General features: G+C 56.7%; 1 protein-coding gene and 1 long non-coding RNA gene across 2 annotated transcripts in view; one reads left to right on the top strand and one right to left on the bottom strand.

Annotated features, from left to right (window-relative positions):
• Nucleotides 1-15484, top strand: part of GNG7 (G protein subunit gamma 7) — a 157901-nt gene that overhangs the window by 63590 nt on the left and 78827 nt on the right. The window lies entirely within an intron of this gene.
• LOC308617116 lies at nt 13564-15484 on the bottom strand. The gene is made up of 3 exons (XR_014015821.1): nt 15341-15484; nt 15047-15252; nt 13564-14472 (listed from the first exon to the last, which is right to left on the bottom strand). It is a non-coding gene; the product is annotated as an uncharacterized lncRNA (long non-coding RNA).

Raw genomic sequence — 15484 nt, 5'->3', positions numbered from 1 at the left:
TCAAAAATAAAATTTTAGGGCTTCCGTGGTGGCGCAGAGGTTGAGAGTCTGCCTGCCGATGCAGGGGACATGGGTTCGTGCCCCGGTCTGGGAAGATCCCACATGCTGCGGAGCGGCTGGGCCCGTGAGCCATGGCCGCTGAGCCTGTGCATCCGGAGCCTGTGCTCCGCAACGGGAGAGGCCACAACGGTGAGGGCCCGCGTACCGCAAAAAAATTTAAAAATAAATTAATTAATTAAATAAAATAAAATTTTAAGTAGAAGCAGTCCCCCCCAAGGCACTGTGAACGCTTTTGAGGACAAGAGTGGGTGAAGGAGACCCTCTGCTAACCAGAGGGGTGTTTGGAGGACGGGCTGCGGTGACCTGGCTCCTCCATAGGCTGTCAGAATGTGGGGAAGGGAAACCGCAGAGGGGTGACAGCGTCCTGAGACCACCGTAGCAGATGACCCCAGACTGGGCAGCTTAGAACAACAGAGACTTATTCTCCCACAGTCTTGGAGGCCAGACGTCCGAGGTCAAGATGTCACAGAGGCTCGGGGGAGGGTCCTTCCTGCCTCTTCCAGCCTCTGGGGCTCCAGACAGTTCTGGGCTTATGGACACATCAGCCCAGTCTCTGCCCCCGTTGTCATGTGACCTTCCCTCTGTCTCTGAGTGTCTCTCCTCTTCTTATAAGGACACCAGCATTGGGTTAGGGCCCATCCTATTCCAGCGTGACCTCATCTTACTTCAACTAATTACATCTGTGAAGACCCTATTTCCAAATAAGGTCACCAAAGTAGTCTGCTCAAGCTGCCACAACCAAATACCACAGGCCGGGGCCTTGAACAACAGACACTTATTCTCTCGCAGTGCTGGAGGCTGGACATCCCAGATCGCGGTGTCGGCAGGGCTGGTCCCCTCTGAGGCCTCTTTCCTTGGTGTGAGGACGGCTGCCTTCTGCCCATGTCCTCACATGGTCTCCCCTCTGTGCGTGTCTGTGTCCTAATCTGTCTTCTTATAAGGACCCCAGTCCCATTGGCTCAGGGCCCACCCTCAGGGCCTCATTTTACCTTAATCTCCTCTTTAAACACCCCATCTCCAAATACAATCACAGTCTGAGGTCCTGGGGGTCAGGGCTTCCACAGAGGAATTTGGGGGACCAGAATTCAGTTCATATCGGTCACCATCTGAGGTTTTGGGTGGTCATGAATTTTGGGGGCACACTGCTCAACCCACCGTGTGGGAGGGGGTGGAACTCAGTTAGGGACTGTGGCGGGGGGGAGGGGAGCCTGCAGCAGATAAAAGCCCAGTGGACCGGGCTCGCTCTTGGCCAGAGCGAGTCATTTAGCCAAAATGTAACCTCTACCCAGAGCGCGATGCCAGGAGGAGAGCCTTTGCGCCTTTGTAAACGAGAGTGGAAACGAGGGCTGGAGGAGGTCACCCGAGGTCACAGCACAGCCTTGACCGGACAGCATCTCCACCCCTCAGGTCCGTTCCGTGCACACTACCAGCTGTCCAGCTGGGGGTAACAATGCTGTGGGGACACCCAAGGGTCCCCCAGTGAGGCTGGCACCGTGGCCCTAGAATCCCACCAGTAGCTGGGACATTTCCTTGAAATCTCTTTTGCCTGTAATTGCTTAAACATGTTGGATTCTTGCCCGAGATCTTTCCAGTTTGCTTTGAGGGAAAACCACTTTGACTTTTTCCCTTCTTTATAACATGCTGATCTTGCAGCACGAGCGCCCCCTGGGGGTGCCATGGGCCCTGCCCTGGGGTGCAGTCGGGGGACGGGGTGAGGGCTGTTACTATGTCTGAGGGGTGATTGCAAGGTGGGGCAGTGATCGGGACACCTCGCGTGTAGGGACATGGAACAGGACAGTGTCCTGTAGCCAAAGCACAGGGCTGTGGGCTCTTTTTCCTTTCTTGAGATATAGTTCACATAGCACACAATTCATCCTTTAAAGTGTTCAATTCAGTGCATTTTAGTACCTAGTTGTGCAACAGCCACCACTAGCTAATTCTACAACATTCCATCACCCCAAAAGAAGCCCCGTCCCCATCAGCAGTCGCTCCCCCTACCCCCCTCCCCAGCCCCTGACAACCAGGAACCCACTCACTGTGTCTGTGGATCTGCCTGTTCTGGACGTTTCCCATCAATGGAATCACACCCTGTGTGTCCTTCTGTGTCTGGCTTCTCTCACTGAGCATCGTGTTCTCAGGGTCCATCCACGTGGTAGTGAGTGTCGGGGCTTCCCCCCTTTTCGTGGCTGCGTAATGGTCCACGGTGGTGTTTGCTTTTGAAAGATGTTATGCGATGGATATTTCGATGGTATTGGTATTCTGATGTCTGTTGGGACCCCACACCCTGTAGGTTTTGGCCTGATTTTATTTTTTATTAAAAAAATTTTTTTGGCCGCTCGCCGCATACAGAATCTTAGTTCCCCGACCAGGGATCGAACCCTCGCCCCCTGCGGTGGAAGTGCGTAGTCTTAACCACTGGACCACCAAGAAAGTCCCTGGCCTGATTTTAAACAAGCACTTGCTACAAACTTGCTATAATGGAGATCAACAGTAGCAGACTTTTTGGTAAAGGGCCAGACCTTAAATATTTTCTTTGGCAGGTCAGGCTGTCTCTGCTGAAACTACTCAACTCTTGTATCTTGAAAGCCACCAGAGACAATACCTGAGGGAAGGGGCGTGGCTGTGTGCCACTAAAACTTTATTTACAAAAAATGTGCAGAGGGCCGGATGTGGCCCTCGGGCCAGAGCTCACCAACCACTCTTTAGGACAGGTTCTCCAGCTTTTTGGTCTTGAAGGCTCCAAAGAGCTTTTTTTAAATTTGGGTTATATTTATCAAAAGTTACCGGATTCAAAATTAAAACTGGGAAAAGTCTTAAGTATTTATTAATTCATTTACAAATAACAAGAATAAGCCCTAAATGGCATTTTTAAATGGAAAGTAACTTTTTTTTTCCCCAAAACAAACAAAGAATTAGTGAGAAGATGGCCAGGGAAACCCAGAGGCTTTCACTGCCCAGAGGTGACTGAGGACACGTGAGTGGCGACAGAACAGAGTGTCAGGATCCTGGGGCAGGACATTGGGGGGAAAACTAGGGAAATCTGAATAAAGTGTCCCCATGTCACTTTCCCAGCTGTGACAAACGCGCCCCGGGGAAGGGTAGTTGGGTAAGGGCAGACGGCACTGTCTTTACTGTCTTTGTAACTTTTCTGTAAACCCCAGATTATTTCAAAGTACACGTTTGTTGAAAAAAACAGGACAGAACAAAACAACTGTGTGGTCGAGTGAGCACTCCACCACAGTCAGAGGAGGGTGAGGATAGCATCGGGGAAAGTGGCTGGAGAAGCCGGGGAGGGGGTGGTGGTGGCTGGAGAGTGAGTGGCAGGTCAGACTGTCAGTCAGAATACCGACCCGGCGCCCAGCACAGGCCAAGGGTGGTCGTAGGTGCTGGCCATGGTGGTGAATGAAGCCCTGCCCTCCAAGGACAGCGCTGGCACAGACACCCAAGCAAACAAGAAGGACAAAACAGGACTTCCCTGGCGGTCCAGTCCAGTGGTTAAGACTCCACACTTCCAATGCAGGAGACGCGGGTTTGATCCCTGATCGGGGAGCTAAGATCTTGCATGCCATGCCGCGCGGTGCGGCCAAAGGAAAAAAAGGGCAAGAGGAAGAAATCAGGAAATGTGCCTGGTGGAGCCGAGCAGAGAGATGAGAGCCCGGGGTCCAGGGAGGTCTCGGAGGAGGTCGCGTCTACGTCCATGCCGGCCAGGGGGCTAGGGAGGGCGTCCGACGCAGAAGGCAGGCGCCGAGGGTGAGGGAGCTCCAAAGGCTCCCTGGAGGCAGGGGCTTGCAGGGTGGGAGGTGGTGGCCAGGACATGGACAGTCGTGAGGCATGTCAGCCAGGCATCCTGGAGAATGGCCCTCTGTCCAGGCTGGTCTCGTGCTTTTGATCATACCGATGGGGGCCCAAGGCTCGCAGCCCCCGAGGCAGGGTCAGAGCTGCAGTGGCAAGTCGGGCTCAGCCCCAACGTGGCTTAGCTTAGCCTCCCCAGAAGAGCCCAGTCCCTCGTCTAGGCCAGTGGGCCTCAACCAGGGGCGATTCTGCCCCCAGGGACACTACACCATGTCCGGGGCATCTGTGGTTATCATGATGGGGGACGGGGTCTGGCATCAAGTGGGTGGGAGGCCAGGACGGCTGCCCCACAGAGGGCGACCCCACCCTGATGTCAGCAGTGCCGGGGGGGACCCTGTGTTAACTATTTGGAAAAAACATTGAGTCCGATCCCTGCTCACGCTGGGCACTTGGGTTTAGAGCCAGGCTTGCACACAGGTGGACTCCAAATCGCTCTCTGCTTGGAAACTCAAATGCCTGTGACCCTGGGCTTCCCTACCCTCTCACACCCATCCTGAGCGTCCCCTCAGGCGCTGGTGGCCCACATGGCGCTCAGAGGGATGAGGCCTCAGAAACTCCTTCATCTTGCAGCTGTGGGATCAGTGACAGGATCTTCAGGGCCAGGTACGAGATGAAAACCTGAGCCCCTTGCTCAGAAGTTTCCAGGAGATTCCAGACGGTGAGAGCAGAGCATTAAAGCAAGGGTGGGCCCTGGGCGGCTGCTGGCTCAGCTCTGAGGTCGAGGCCAGGAGAGGGGGGGCTCTGGGCCCCAGGTCCCTCCCCCTTCCCCTGCCTCATCCCCTGTGGGCGCCCTGCCTACGGGCGAGGCCAAGCAGCTGTCCTTGGCGCCGGGCTGTGATTACTTCACCCGCCCCAGTGTGCTGGGCCGGGCTGACCAGGAAGGGGCTGGGAAAGATGGTCCTGCTCACAGGGTGGTCTCCAGGGCCATGGCTGCCGACCCGGGGACAGCACAGGGCCCAGGCCGTCCCCCAACCCTGACCCCAGCCGCGGGGGCTGTGGCTTCTCTCCCCCTGCCCCCCGCCACCCCCTCCACCCCCCTGCGTGTTGCTGACGTGCAGACGGGACACGCCATCTGAGTGGTGTGGGAAGGAGAGGAGGCCATTCAGAGATACTGGGCTCACCTGGGTTGTGCTGTCTGACCGTCAGCAGTTTATGTTGGTGTCCAGTGTGAGCAGGGAGCAGGCTCAGTTTTCCCCCAAGTAATTAACCCAGGGCCTCCCCCCTCGGCGCTGTGGGTGTGGGACCGGGTCCTCCTCTGCGGGGGGCCGTCCCGGGCACCGCGGCGTGTGGAGCGTCCTCCCTGGTCCCCACGCACTGGATGCCAGGGGCACCCCCCGTCGTGACGACCACAGATGTCCTCAGACTGTTCCCAGGGTGAGAGCCACCTCCAGTCCAGGCCCTCTGAGGGGCAGGCAGAGTGCAGAAGCCGAGGAGTCCCGCCCTCCCGGGGCAGCTGGGTCCCTTTCGCAGCACCTGCCGGGAACAAGCCTGGGGTCACGCAGAGCCGCCGCGGCCGCAATGCCAGGAACACAGCCCGGCCTCTGCTGAATTTCTTGGCTGTGATGCAGAAGGGCTGGGAACTGTGCTTTCCAGGGATTGGGCAACCAGAAATCTCAGCATCTGTGTTCTCCGTTTCAACACACAGCAGCCCAGCAACCAGCAGCTCCGTAGGTTCCTGACTCTGCTCCTCAGATATGTCTGGTGTCCACACGGGGCCCTGGGCAGAGGGGCTGACCAGCTGCTTCCAAACTCATTTCTATTATTGGACCAAGACGGGGGGTGGGTCTCATCAGGGCTGATCCTACCCCAGGGGACACTGGGCCATGTCTGGGGACGTCTGTGGTCATCTTGACTGGGGTGCTCCTGGCATCAAGGGGGTGGGGGCCAGGGGTGCTGCTCCATCACCCACAGTGCCCGGGACGGCCCCCCAGAGGATGACCCGCCTAGTACTGTCTCCGGACTCCTTGTAGTCCTGTGAGCTCGTGATTCTGGTCTTGGGTCCACGGGATGATGCCAGGATGCTGGTGCAGCCCCCTCTCTGTCATGGGTGGGGGTCATGGGTCTGCAGGAAACGCGCCCTGTCTGAAGCTCCTGCACCCCCGGCATGCATGGCGCACTGTCCTCTGTGGGACGCGGGGATCAGGGAGGTGGGACGTCATCCTGACACCCTGTCCCCTATTCCTCAAAGCCCTTTCAGAGCAGCCCAGGGTCTTGACGGCCGCAGCCTTGCACAGTGATGTCAGCAGACAGCTCCGTGGCCGCTGGCCTGCGGCTTCCAAGAAGCTCACACCCGCTCCCGGGAAGGAGCTGCGGGGACCCGCCTGTTTCCAGCAAGCTCTGTGTCGGGGAGCCGAGGGAGGTGGACGGGGAGTCAGGGCCCAGCCCAGGCAGCTCCTGCAAACCCCCTCCCAACCCAGATGGAGCTGCAGGTCCCACTGCCGGGCTACCGTCTCCAGGCTGAGTCAGGGCTGCGTCACGTGGAGGAAAGAAACGCCAGCTCAGCAGCCGCAGAGGCAGCCTTAGAAGCTTTGTCAGGTCATGTGACCTCCCTGCTCGGAGTGCCCCCTCCCCACTCTTCTAAGGGCTACAGCTCACCTTAGTGGCCACAGGGCCTGTCAGCTTTTGACCTCGCCGCCCGCTGCCCCAAAAGGGATCTTCTCGCCCCAGGACATTTGCACGAGCTGCACCCCCACTGCCGCCACCTTTCCTCCATATATCCACATGGCTGCCCCTCCTCTCCTTAGGGTCTGTGCTCCAGTGTCCCCTTCCAGCGAGGGCTCTCCTCTCCAGCCCGTCCTTGAATCCCACCGACACCCCGGGTCCTTCTGAACTGCCTCGCTTTTCTCCATGACACCTCTGAGTAAAACTGTCTCTGTTTCATGTAGTTATTTGTATGCATGTTTCTCTCCCCCATCTAGAATGTTAGGTTCACCGGGCTTGCCCAGAGGTCAGCGGTCAGCACACTTTTTCCAGAAAGGGCCAGAGAGGGAATATCGTCGGCTTTGCAGGCTGGCACTCTCCGTCAAGACGACTCAGTTCTGCCCTTGTAAATTACCGGTCGTGCCATGTGCCAATAAAACTTTGTTTAGGAGAATTTGTGTCAGGTGATTACGGAACGGAACGTGTCTTGGGGAACGTCCCACTGAGGATGACCCAGCCAGGATGTCAGCAGTGCCGCCGGGAGACCCTCCACCCCACACGCGTTGGGTTGTGACCTCTGGAAGTTTCCACGGTGCACAAACGTTGGGTGGCCCACCCCTGAGGCTCACTCTTGCCGCAGCCTTCCAAGTGACCACACGTCCTTCTTACGGTCACACTCATGACCGGCGAGGCAGGCTGGGCTTATCCTGAGGCTCATCCCGTGCTGGTCCAGCGCTCTCATCTTCCTCGCAGGGCGCCGGTCGCCGGGCTCGGCCCGTGAGCACTCCTGCTTCGCTGAGTCCGCTCGGGTCGGCCCGGGAGCTGGTGCCGTGGGTCTTGAAGCAGTAACATCAGCAGCCCCCCACGGGGTTCTCTTTCTGCCCGGCCCTTGCCCCTGCTGGTGCGGGGGAACAAAGACCCACAGGGGACGTGACATGATCGCCCTGCAGCAGCCGCCTGGAAGGCACGCGGGGTTTGCCGCTGCCCAGCCTGGCATAACCACATTCTGGGGTGGCCATCAGGACATGAGGGGACAGAAGTGCCCATTGCTTGAGGGCCACCCCTCAAGGCACATTGCAGGGTGCCCCGTGTCCTGGATCCCAGCAGACCCTCGAGTCACTGCAGAAATCACTGCTGCGAATTCCAGAAACGTTCAGAACAGGCAGATCCACAGAGACAGAGAGTGCGTTCGTGGTTGTCATGGCCTGGGGGAGGAGAAGTGACTGCTGATGGGGACGGGGTTACATATGGGGGAGATGAGAATGTCCTGGAATTAGACAGAGGTGATGGCTGTACAAATGCCAACGAGCTGAACAGTGTAATGTGATTAAAACGGTAGCTTTGATGTTACGTGCATTTTCACCCCCGCCCCCCAGGCCCAGATGTGCAGGGGCCCCGCACAGACCTGGTAGGCAGGGAGTGGATGGTGTCCACGCAGCCCCTCACCGCGTGAGCCTGCTCAGGCCGCCAGGTAGGAGCTGTCCTCCTGCCCTCCCTCCATCCATCTCTCCAGCTGATTTGGCCCCCAGACATGGCCCTTCAGGCCGCTGTGGCCTTCTCGGGCTGTGGGACCCGTGGTTCTGGCAGGAATGGGTCAGGCTCCCCGATGTCCCTCGGAGCCTGGGGCTGGCCCAGGGAGCATGGCTCCGTGGGGACCTTTTGTGTTGTATGTGCCCGTTTTTTGTGCTTGTGGGGTAGGTCACCCGCAGTGTGACAACCACAGAGGTCTCCAGACATGGCAGTGCCCCAGGGGGCAGAACTGCCTGGATGGAGAACGGGTCTAGGGCAGTGCCCCAGCCTCTGAAGTGAACAGCCAGGAGCTGGGCCTGTGCAGAGGGGGCTGACCCAGCCTGGGCGAGGGGAGGGGAGGCCCCTGTGAGAAGCAACGTTTCAACCAAGGTGGTCCAGGCAGCATGCTCGCCCCCGTCCATCACCGGAAGCCTGTGCCCAGGGCCCACCAAAGTGCCTTCACTTCTGTTACAATCAGTCAACCAACAGTGAGACTTAATGAAGATATAATAACAACCCAGCCTGGTTCGTATTCATCTTCACACCTGTGCAGTTAATAAACTGTAACTTTTCGGGTTGCTGTTCGGAGGCAGGGGCCTACCAAGGCAAACCTGTCTTGGGCTCTTGCCCCACAGGTACACCCCCCAGTGCCTGGGAGGGCCGCCACAGAGAATGACCCCGCCTCAATGTCAGCAGTGCCAAGCGGGAGGGGGGGGACCCCTGCATTTATTATTTGGAAAAATACTGAATTTGATCCATAGCACAGCTTAGACTCCAGAATAAATCCCCAATGGTCAGCCGGTATAAACCAGGGTGACCCCCAGTGTCTGTGAGTCACCTCCTCTCCCTACCCCTCAGGTGTGTATTTAAAAGTGTGTGCAGCAGCATCCCAGGACCTCAGAGGTCACATGGTCATGGAACGTAAGTCTCCTGAGGGTCCGTGGAATCCCTAACCCAGCGGGGGTCTCACCTGCCCTAAATCAATGCAGGTTTTGCAGGTCCTCCCCCTTCATTCTCGGGCTCCTCGAGGGCTGGTACCCCTCCTCGTTCACCGCTGATACCCAACATCTGGGGTCCACCTGCCACACTGCCTGGCGGACGTCGTGCTGCCCGTGCAGCCATGGCCACAAGGTGGCAGCACAGCCCTCCCGCTGGCGGGCATTTCTGGCTCCCGGTTCCAGCATCCCAGAAACACCGCAGTCTAGACGCCCGCTGGCGGGATTCCTCTACCCTGAAGTCAGTCTGCGGAGACCTTCGCGATCCTGATGTTCGGTCATCATCTCCCACGGTGCATTTCCAGGCTGTCTCGCCAGGGGCCAGATCACTGGGCTGAGCGGCTTCATCATGATCTGGGCGGGGGCAGCCCTGGCACAGCACCAGGGGCCCCCTGCTTCTCGGAAAGCGGGCGGGGAAGGGAACCGAACCAGCCCCACAGCAGATTCACTGCAGACTGCCATCAGGGCCAGCACGACCGGCTGAGCTGGGGGCGGGGGCGGTGGTGACAGTTTCTGTGTACGACTATGGCCTTTCTCCCACCTGGCCCTCAGCCTGCCCTGGGTCTGGCTTTGAGTTTCTTCCTTTTGCTGCCTTTTGGGAACTGAGAGTCTCAAACTAAGTGCTCAGAAGACAGATGTGCGCACCCTAGGCCACACTGAAACCCAGCCAGCCAGGGAGAAGCATACCCCGCCCCGCTCCAAGCCCCTTCTGAAATGGGGCGGCATCTTGCAGAAGTTACAGCTGGTCTTTGTCATCCCTCTTTGGCTGCCCAAGCTCACCCCCTGCGGCTGAGACCCTTGAAATGTCTTCATCCAACAATATGCACCTCTGAAGGTTTGGGGGTGGAGACTGAGCAACACTCCGGGCCAGGCAGGGCTGAGGGAAGTGCCCGCCCGCTGGTGCCACCTACAGAACAAATAATTTTCTAAGAAAGTGCTGACGTGCTTCCTTGAAGCCTGATAAGGTGGCAGTGTGGTGGAAAGTTTCCCCGAGGGAAGCTCTGCTGACATGCGGAGAGGCCAGCGGCCTCCTCGCCCCCTCCCCAGCACACACACATCAGGATCATCTTCAAAAGGGCCTCACCAGCATGGCGCATCCGCGGCAGGTGCTTTGGGGTGGCACAGACCCACACCTTGCTGCTTGCCCTCTTCTCCTTCTTTGGGAAGTCTGTCCTAAGGGCCCTGGGGGATCAAGAGGGAGAGGGGCCTGGCATTCATGGAGAACCTGCCAAGTGCTGGCACTCTCATCCCCCAGCGATGCCACTGATAGGGGCTTTATTCTGTTGACAAGGAAACTGGGACTTAGAAGACAATGCCAGCTGCCACTCCAGACCAACAGAAAACAAAAAAATGAACCCTAGCTTGTACCCCATTTCCTGTAAGTCATTCTGCGTTGTGCTGGCCCCTTCCAGGTTCTGGCAGCCTGGCTGATGGACCCTTTAACAGGCAGGACCCTTCCGGGTGCCAGGTACCAGGACATGCTGGGCAAGCGTCACTCCCACCCTCCAGCTCTTTTTGCACAACTGGGATTCTAGAAATGTCCAAAATGTGGCTCAGAGAAGGGAACCTGAGGACCACTAGCAAGTAGTCAGCTGCGCTGGGTTACTCACTCAGATCCATCAGTCCCAAATCAAAGGGCTGAGACCAGGGTGCAGAGAGCCAGGCATTGGAGAAAAATCTAAGGGGGCACCAAAAACCTCAGTGATCAAGATAAAGAATATTGAATGTAAAGTGAAAATTAACTAGTTCAAGTTAATCTTAACTTATTTATTTAATCTAATTAGATTTCATTTAAAAGTAAAATAGGGCTTCCCTGGTGGCGCAGTGGTTGAGAGTCCGCCTGCCGATGCAGGGGACACGGGTTCGTGCCCCGGTCCGGGAAGATCCCACATGCTGCGGAGCGGCTGGGCCCATGAGCCATGGCCTCTGAGCCTGCGTGTCCAGAGCCTGTGCTCTGCAACGGGAGAGGCCACAGCAGTGAGAGGCCTGCGCACCGCAAAAAAAAAAAAAAAAAAAGAGATACTCAAGCATACACACCCAAGTGTATGTGGAACCTAAGTGTCCATCAGCAGATGATAGATAAACACAAGGTGGTCCCTCCACACACGGGAGCATCGCTCAGCCATGAAAAAGGGTGAAGCACTGACAGTCACTGCAACATGGACAGACCCTGAGACCACGATGCTCAGTGAGAGAAGCCAGACACAGAAGGACACACGGTGTGTGATTCCATTGATGGGAACCGTCCAGAACAGGCAGATCCACAGACACAGAGAGTGGGTTCCTGGTTGTCAGGGACTGGGGGTGGGATGGGGTGACTGCTGATGGGGACGGGGCTTCTTTTGAGAATGTTTTGGAACCAGATAGAGGTCGAGGCTGCACAACACTGTGACTGCACAAGATGCTGGTGGAATGTTCACTTTCAAATGCTTACTTTGATTTTATGAAAACCTCATGTCAATTCTTAAAAAAGTTTGCAGAAGGAAGTGTGGCTTTAGAACAGGCACGCAGGTCCGGGCTGTGTCCACAGGCCTGCAGGCATCTGACGGAGGCTGTGGTGCTCGCCGAGAGGGTGCCAGAAAACCACAGACCTGGGAGGCCCCCGGGGCCACGGTGTCCTGCGCTTCTGTCCACCGCACGGGGGAACTTGAGGACCCTCCCTCCGAGCTCTTTGCAGGAGGAGGAGGGGGCCCTGAGCACCTCGGCCCGGGATGTCCGGCGGAAGCGAGGGAAGCTCTGCCAGAGTCCCCGCCTCATGACTCTGGGCTGAGTCCAAGACAGCACACATGTGCCTGCATCTGAGCCCACGTGAGCCAGCTGCCTGTGTCCCATCGCAAACCTGCGTCCCTCGGGGAGCTCATGTGCTGTACCCTCGGCCCCCACGGTGCTGGCCGCGCCGGCTACCTCTGTCAGAATATCCACGTGCCCTGCCCCCCGCCGTGTGTGTGTGTGTGTGCGCGTGTGCGTGCGCACACGCACACGCGCACAGAAAACCTCCCAGGTCCCGTTTGTCATCTCTGTTCACAGGTCTGCCCTTGCGTGGCATCGGGTTTCTATTTTTCACCGGGCAGATCCTGTGTAGGCAGAACCTTTGCTGAATCAGATCTTACTTTCTCGTTTAGGCTTTGCTCCTCCTCTGTCCCGTCCCCGCCCCACCTCCTCCCCTCCACCTACTCGCCACCTGCAAACCGTTCTGACTTTTAGGTGTCGAAACTGACGTGTTTTGCGCTGCACGGTGGCCCAGCAGCCAGCAGGCTCCGTCTCACCTTTCTCTCAAATGCCATCTGACCTCAGGAGCCCCTCGAGGGGCTGCCTGTGAGCTCCCATGACCTTCCCGGCATCTCCTCTGCCGTGGCCCGCGTGCGTGCTCTCTGACAGCTGGCCAGGCAGGAACCTGTCTGCTGCTGTTGGCTGCAGCTGCAGGCCAGGCTCTCTGAGGCTGCTCCCTGGATAGCCTCTCACTTGTTTTTAGTGGTGGCCACGGGTTAATCCTGACACCCACCGCGCCGTTTCCCACAGCAGGTGGCAGCAGCCCTGCAGCTTAAGTGGGGACGGACGGGGGATGCCGCCAGGGTGGGTCTCAGTGCCAGGCTGAGCCCCGGATGCAAAGCTGACCCCGGGCGGATTTTATTTTCCATCTTCATTTTTCTTGTTTTTTCTCATTTATTTATTCACTTTTGGCTGCGTTGGGTCTTCATTGCCACGTGCATGCTTTCTCTAGCTGCGGCGAGCAGGGGCTACTCTTTGTTGCGATGTGTGGGCTTCTCATTGCGGTGGCTTCTCTTGTTGCAGAGCATGGGCTCTAGGCACGCAGGCTTCAGTAGTTGTGGCACGCGGGCTCTAGAGCGCAGGCTCAGTAGTTGTGGTGCATGGGCTTAGTTGCTCCGTGGCATGTGGGATCTTCCCGGACCAGGGCTCGAACCTGTGTCCCCTGCATTGGCAGGGGGATTCTTAACCACTGCGCCACCAGGGAAGTCCATTCATTTTTCTTTTTCCTTTTTAAAAAAAATTTTTTTGGCCATACCCTGCAGCATGTGGGATCTTAGTTCCCCGACCAGGGTTGGAACCTACGCCCCCTACAGTGGAAGTGCCGAGTCTTAACCACTGGACCGCCAGAGAAGTCCCCTCCCATCTTCATTTTTCAAAAAAAATTCCACCATTTTAATCTTTTTGAAGCGGACAATTCATTGGCATTTAGCACATCTACGATGTTGTGCAACCAGCACCACTGCCTGGTTCTGGAACTCTCCTGTCGGCCCAAATGCAAGCCTTACCAGCTCCTTGTGGAGGCATCCTCTAGGAAGACACTACCTCCTCGCACATTGCTTCAGCTGCCTTCTCTCCTGGGCAGGCAGCCTGGTGCTGGGCATGGGGGCATTCCTGTCAGCATGCACGTTGGCCCTGGAGAGATACTTCGGGGTTGGCTGAAGAATGACGCCCCCAAAGATATCAGGTCCTCAGGTCCTAAGTCCCAGGAACCTGTTACCTGAGCAGGCAAAGATTTTGCAGGTGTGATTTAATGAAGGCTTTTGAGATGGGGAGATTATCCTGGTGGGCCCTTAATGCAGTCATAAGAAGGAGACAGAGGGACTTCCCTGGCAGTCCAGTGGTTAGGACTCTGAGCTTCCACTGCAGGGGGCGCGAGTTTAATCCCTGGTCCAGGAACTAAGATCCTGCATGCCACAACGGTGAGGCCAAAAAATTTAAAAAGTAAAAAAAAAAAAAAAAGATGGAGACAGGAGGAGATTCCGCACAGACACAGAGGAGAGGCCACAGAAAGACAGAGGCAGAGACTGGAAGGTCGCGACCACAAGCTCAGGACACCGTGGCCCCCAGAGCTGCAGGAGATGGGAAGGACCCTACCCTGGAGCCTCCTGGAGAGGCAAGGGAGTACATCCCTGCCGCACCTGGATTACAGCCCAGTGATGCTAATTTCAGACTTCCAGCCTCCAGAACTGCAGAGAATAATTTTCTGCTGCCTTAAGCCACCAAATCAGTGTGGTTTGTTGCAGCAGCCCCAGGAAACTAACACAGACTGCCCAAAGGTACCCAATCTACCCCCAGAATTCAGTTGCTTTCCTGGGCCCTCTGGGCCGACTATTTCTTTTTTTAAAGAATAATTTTATTTAGTTATTTATTTTTGGCTGCGTTGGGTCTTCGTTGCTGCGCGCGGGCTTTCTCTAGTTGCCGTGAGCGGGGGCTACTCTTCGTTGCGGTGCGTGGGCTTCTCATTGCAGTGGCTTCTCTTGTTGCGGAGCACAGGCTCTAGGCACCCGGGCTTCAGTAGTTACAACACGCGGGCTCAGTAGTTGTGGCTCGCAGGCCCTAGAGCACAGGTTCAGTAGTTGTGGTGCACGGGCTTAGTTGCTCCGCAGCATGTGGGATCTTCCCGGACCAGGGCTCAAACCCGTGTCCCCTGAATTGACAGGCGGATTCTTAACCAGTGTGCCACCAGGGAAGCCCCTGGGCGGACTATTTCTAAGTTGCAGGGAAGCCCCAGCTGGATTTTGCCCTTCCCACAATATCTGTCTCTGGGAAAAGCATTCCAACAGACCACACTCCATCCCTGAATGTGGGGAGGGGGAGATGCCGACCCCCGAGGGGAGAAGTGGAGAGCATGGGCAGAGGTCTTTTTGCTGTGGTTCAGAGGCATGGAGCAGAAAACGTCCAGTTCCTCAAAAAAAGAAATATCCCTCCCGGGAATTCCAGTGGTCCTTTGGCAGTCCAGTGGTTAGAGCTCAGTGCTTTCACTGCCGAGGGTGGAGGTTCAGTCCCTGGTCGGGGAACTAAGATCCTACAAGCCGAGCAGTGCGGCCAAAAAGAAAAAGGAAAAAAAAAGAAACGCCCCTCCCTTTTGAGTTCAGGTCCCCTGTCTGTGAAATGAATCTCCGTGAGGCAAACTCTGAAATTCCTCCCAGCTCTAATGCCCTACAAAAAAACAAAAACAAAAACCAGAAAAATCTGTGAACAATGAATAAAAACAAACTTACGTTATCCTCCCAAATGCAGAAGCTGCATTCTCCAGATAGTTGGGTTTCCTATATTTAGCCGCCACCCTGTCAGCATGAGCCCTGCATAGTTTTGGGCAGTTTTGGATCCAGGCTCCGCGAACACAGGCCCGAGTTTAGATTTCCCAGCCTGGGATGGTTGGATTCCTTGGGCTTCTCCAGAGAGCTTCCACCGTCCCGTCTGCAGCCTGGAGGGGTGGAAAGAACACAGCAGGTCGGCTCTTGGTAGCAGGATGCCTGCCCTACCCCACCCTTTCACCCTCGCCAGCCCCCGACCTATGACCTCTCGACGCTTCTGTGCTCAGCGCCTGCCCCAGAGCCCAGGGTCTGGGTTCCAGCCTTGATCTGGCCTGTCCTCCCCGGCCTTACACTTCAGTGGTTACTACTCTCACCCTCTGACCTCTTCTGGTTGTTAAATAT

This window comes from Mesoplodon bidens (assembly GCF_964165515.1).
Source record: "Mesoplodon bidens genome assembly, chromosome: 4".
Lineage (NCBI taxonomy): Eukaryota > Metazoa > Chordata > Mammalia > Artiodactyla > Ziphiidae > Mesoplodon > Mesoplodon bidens.
This window is presented reverse-complemented; position numbering and strand designations above follow the sequence as displayed.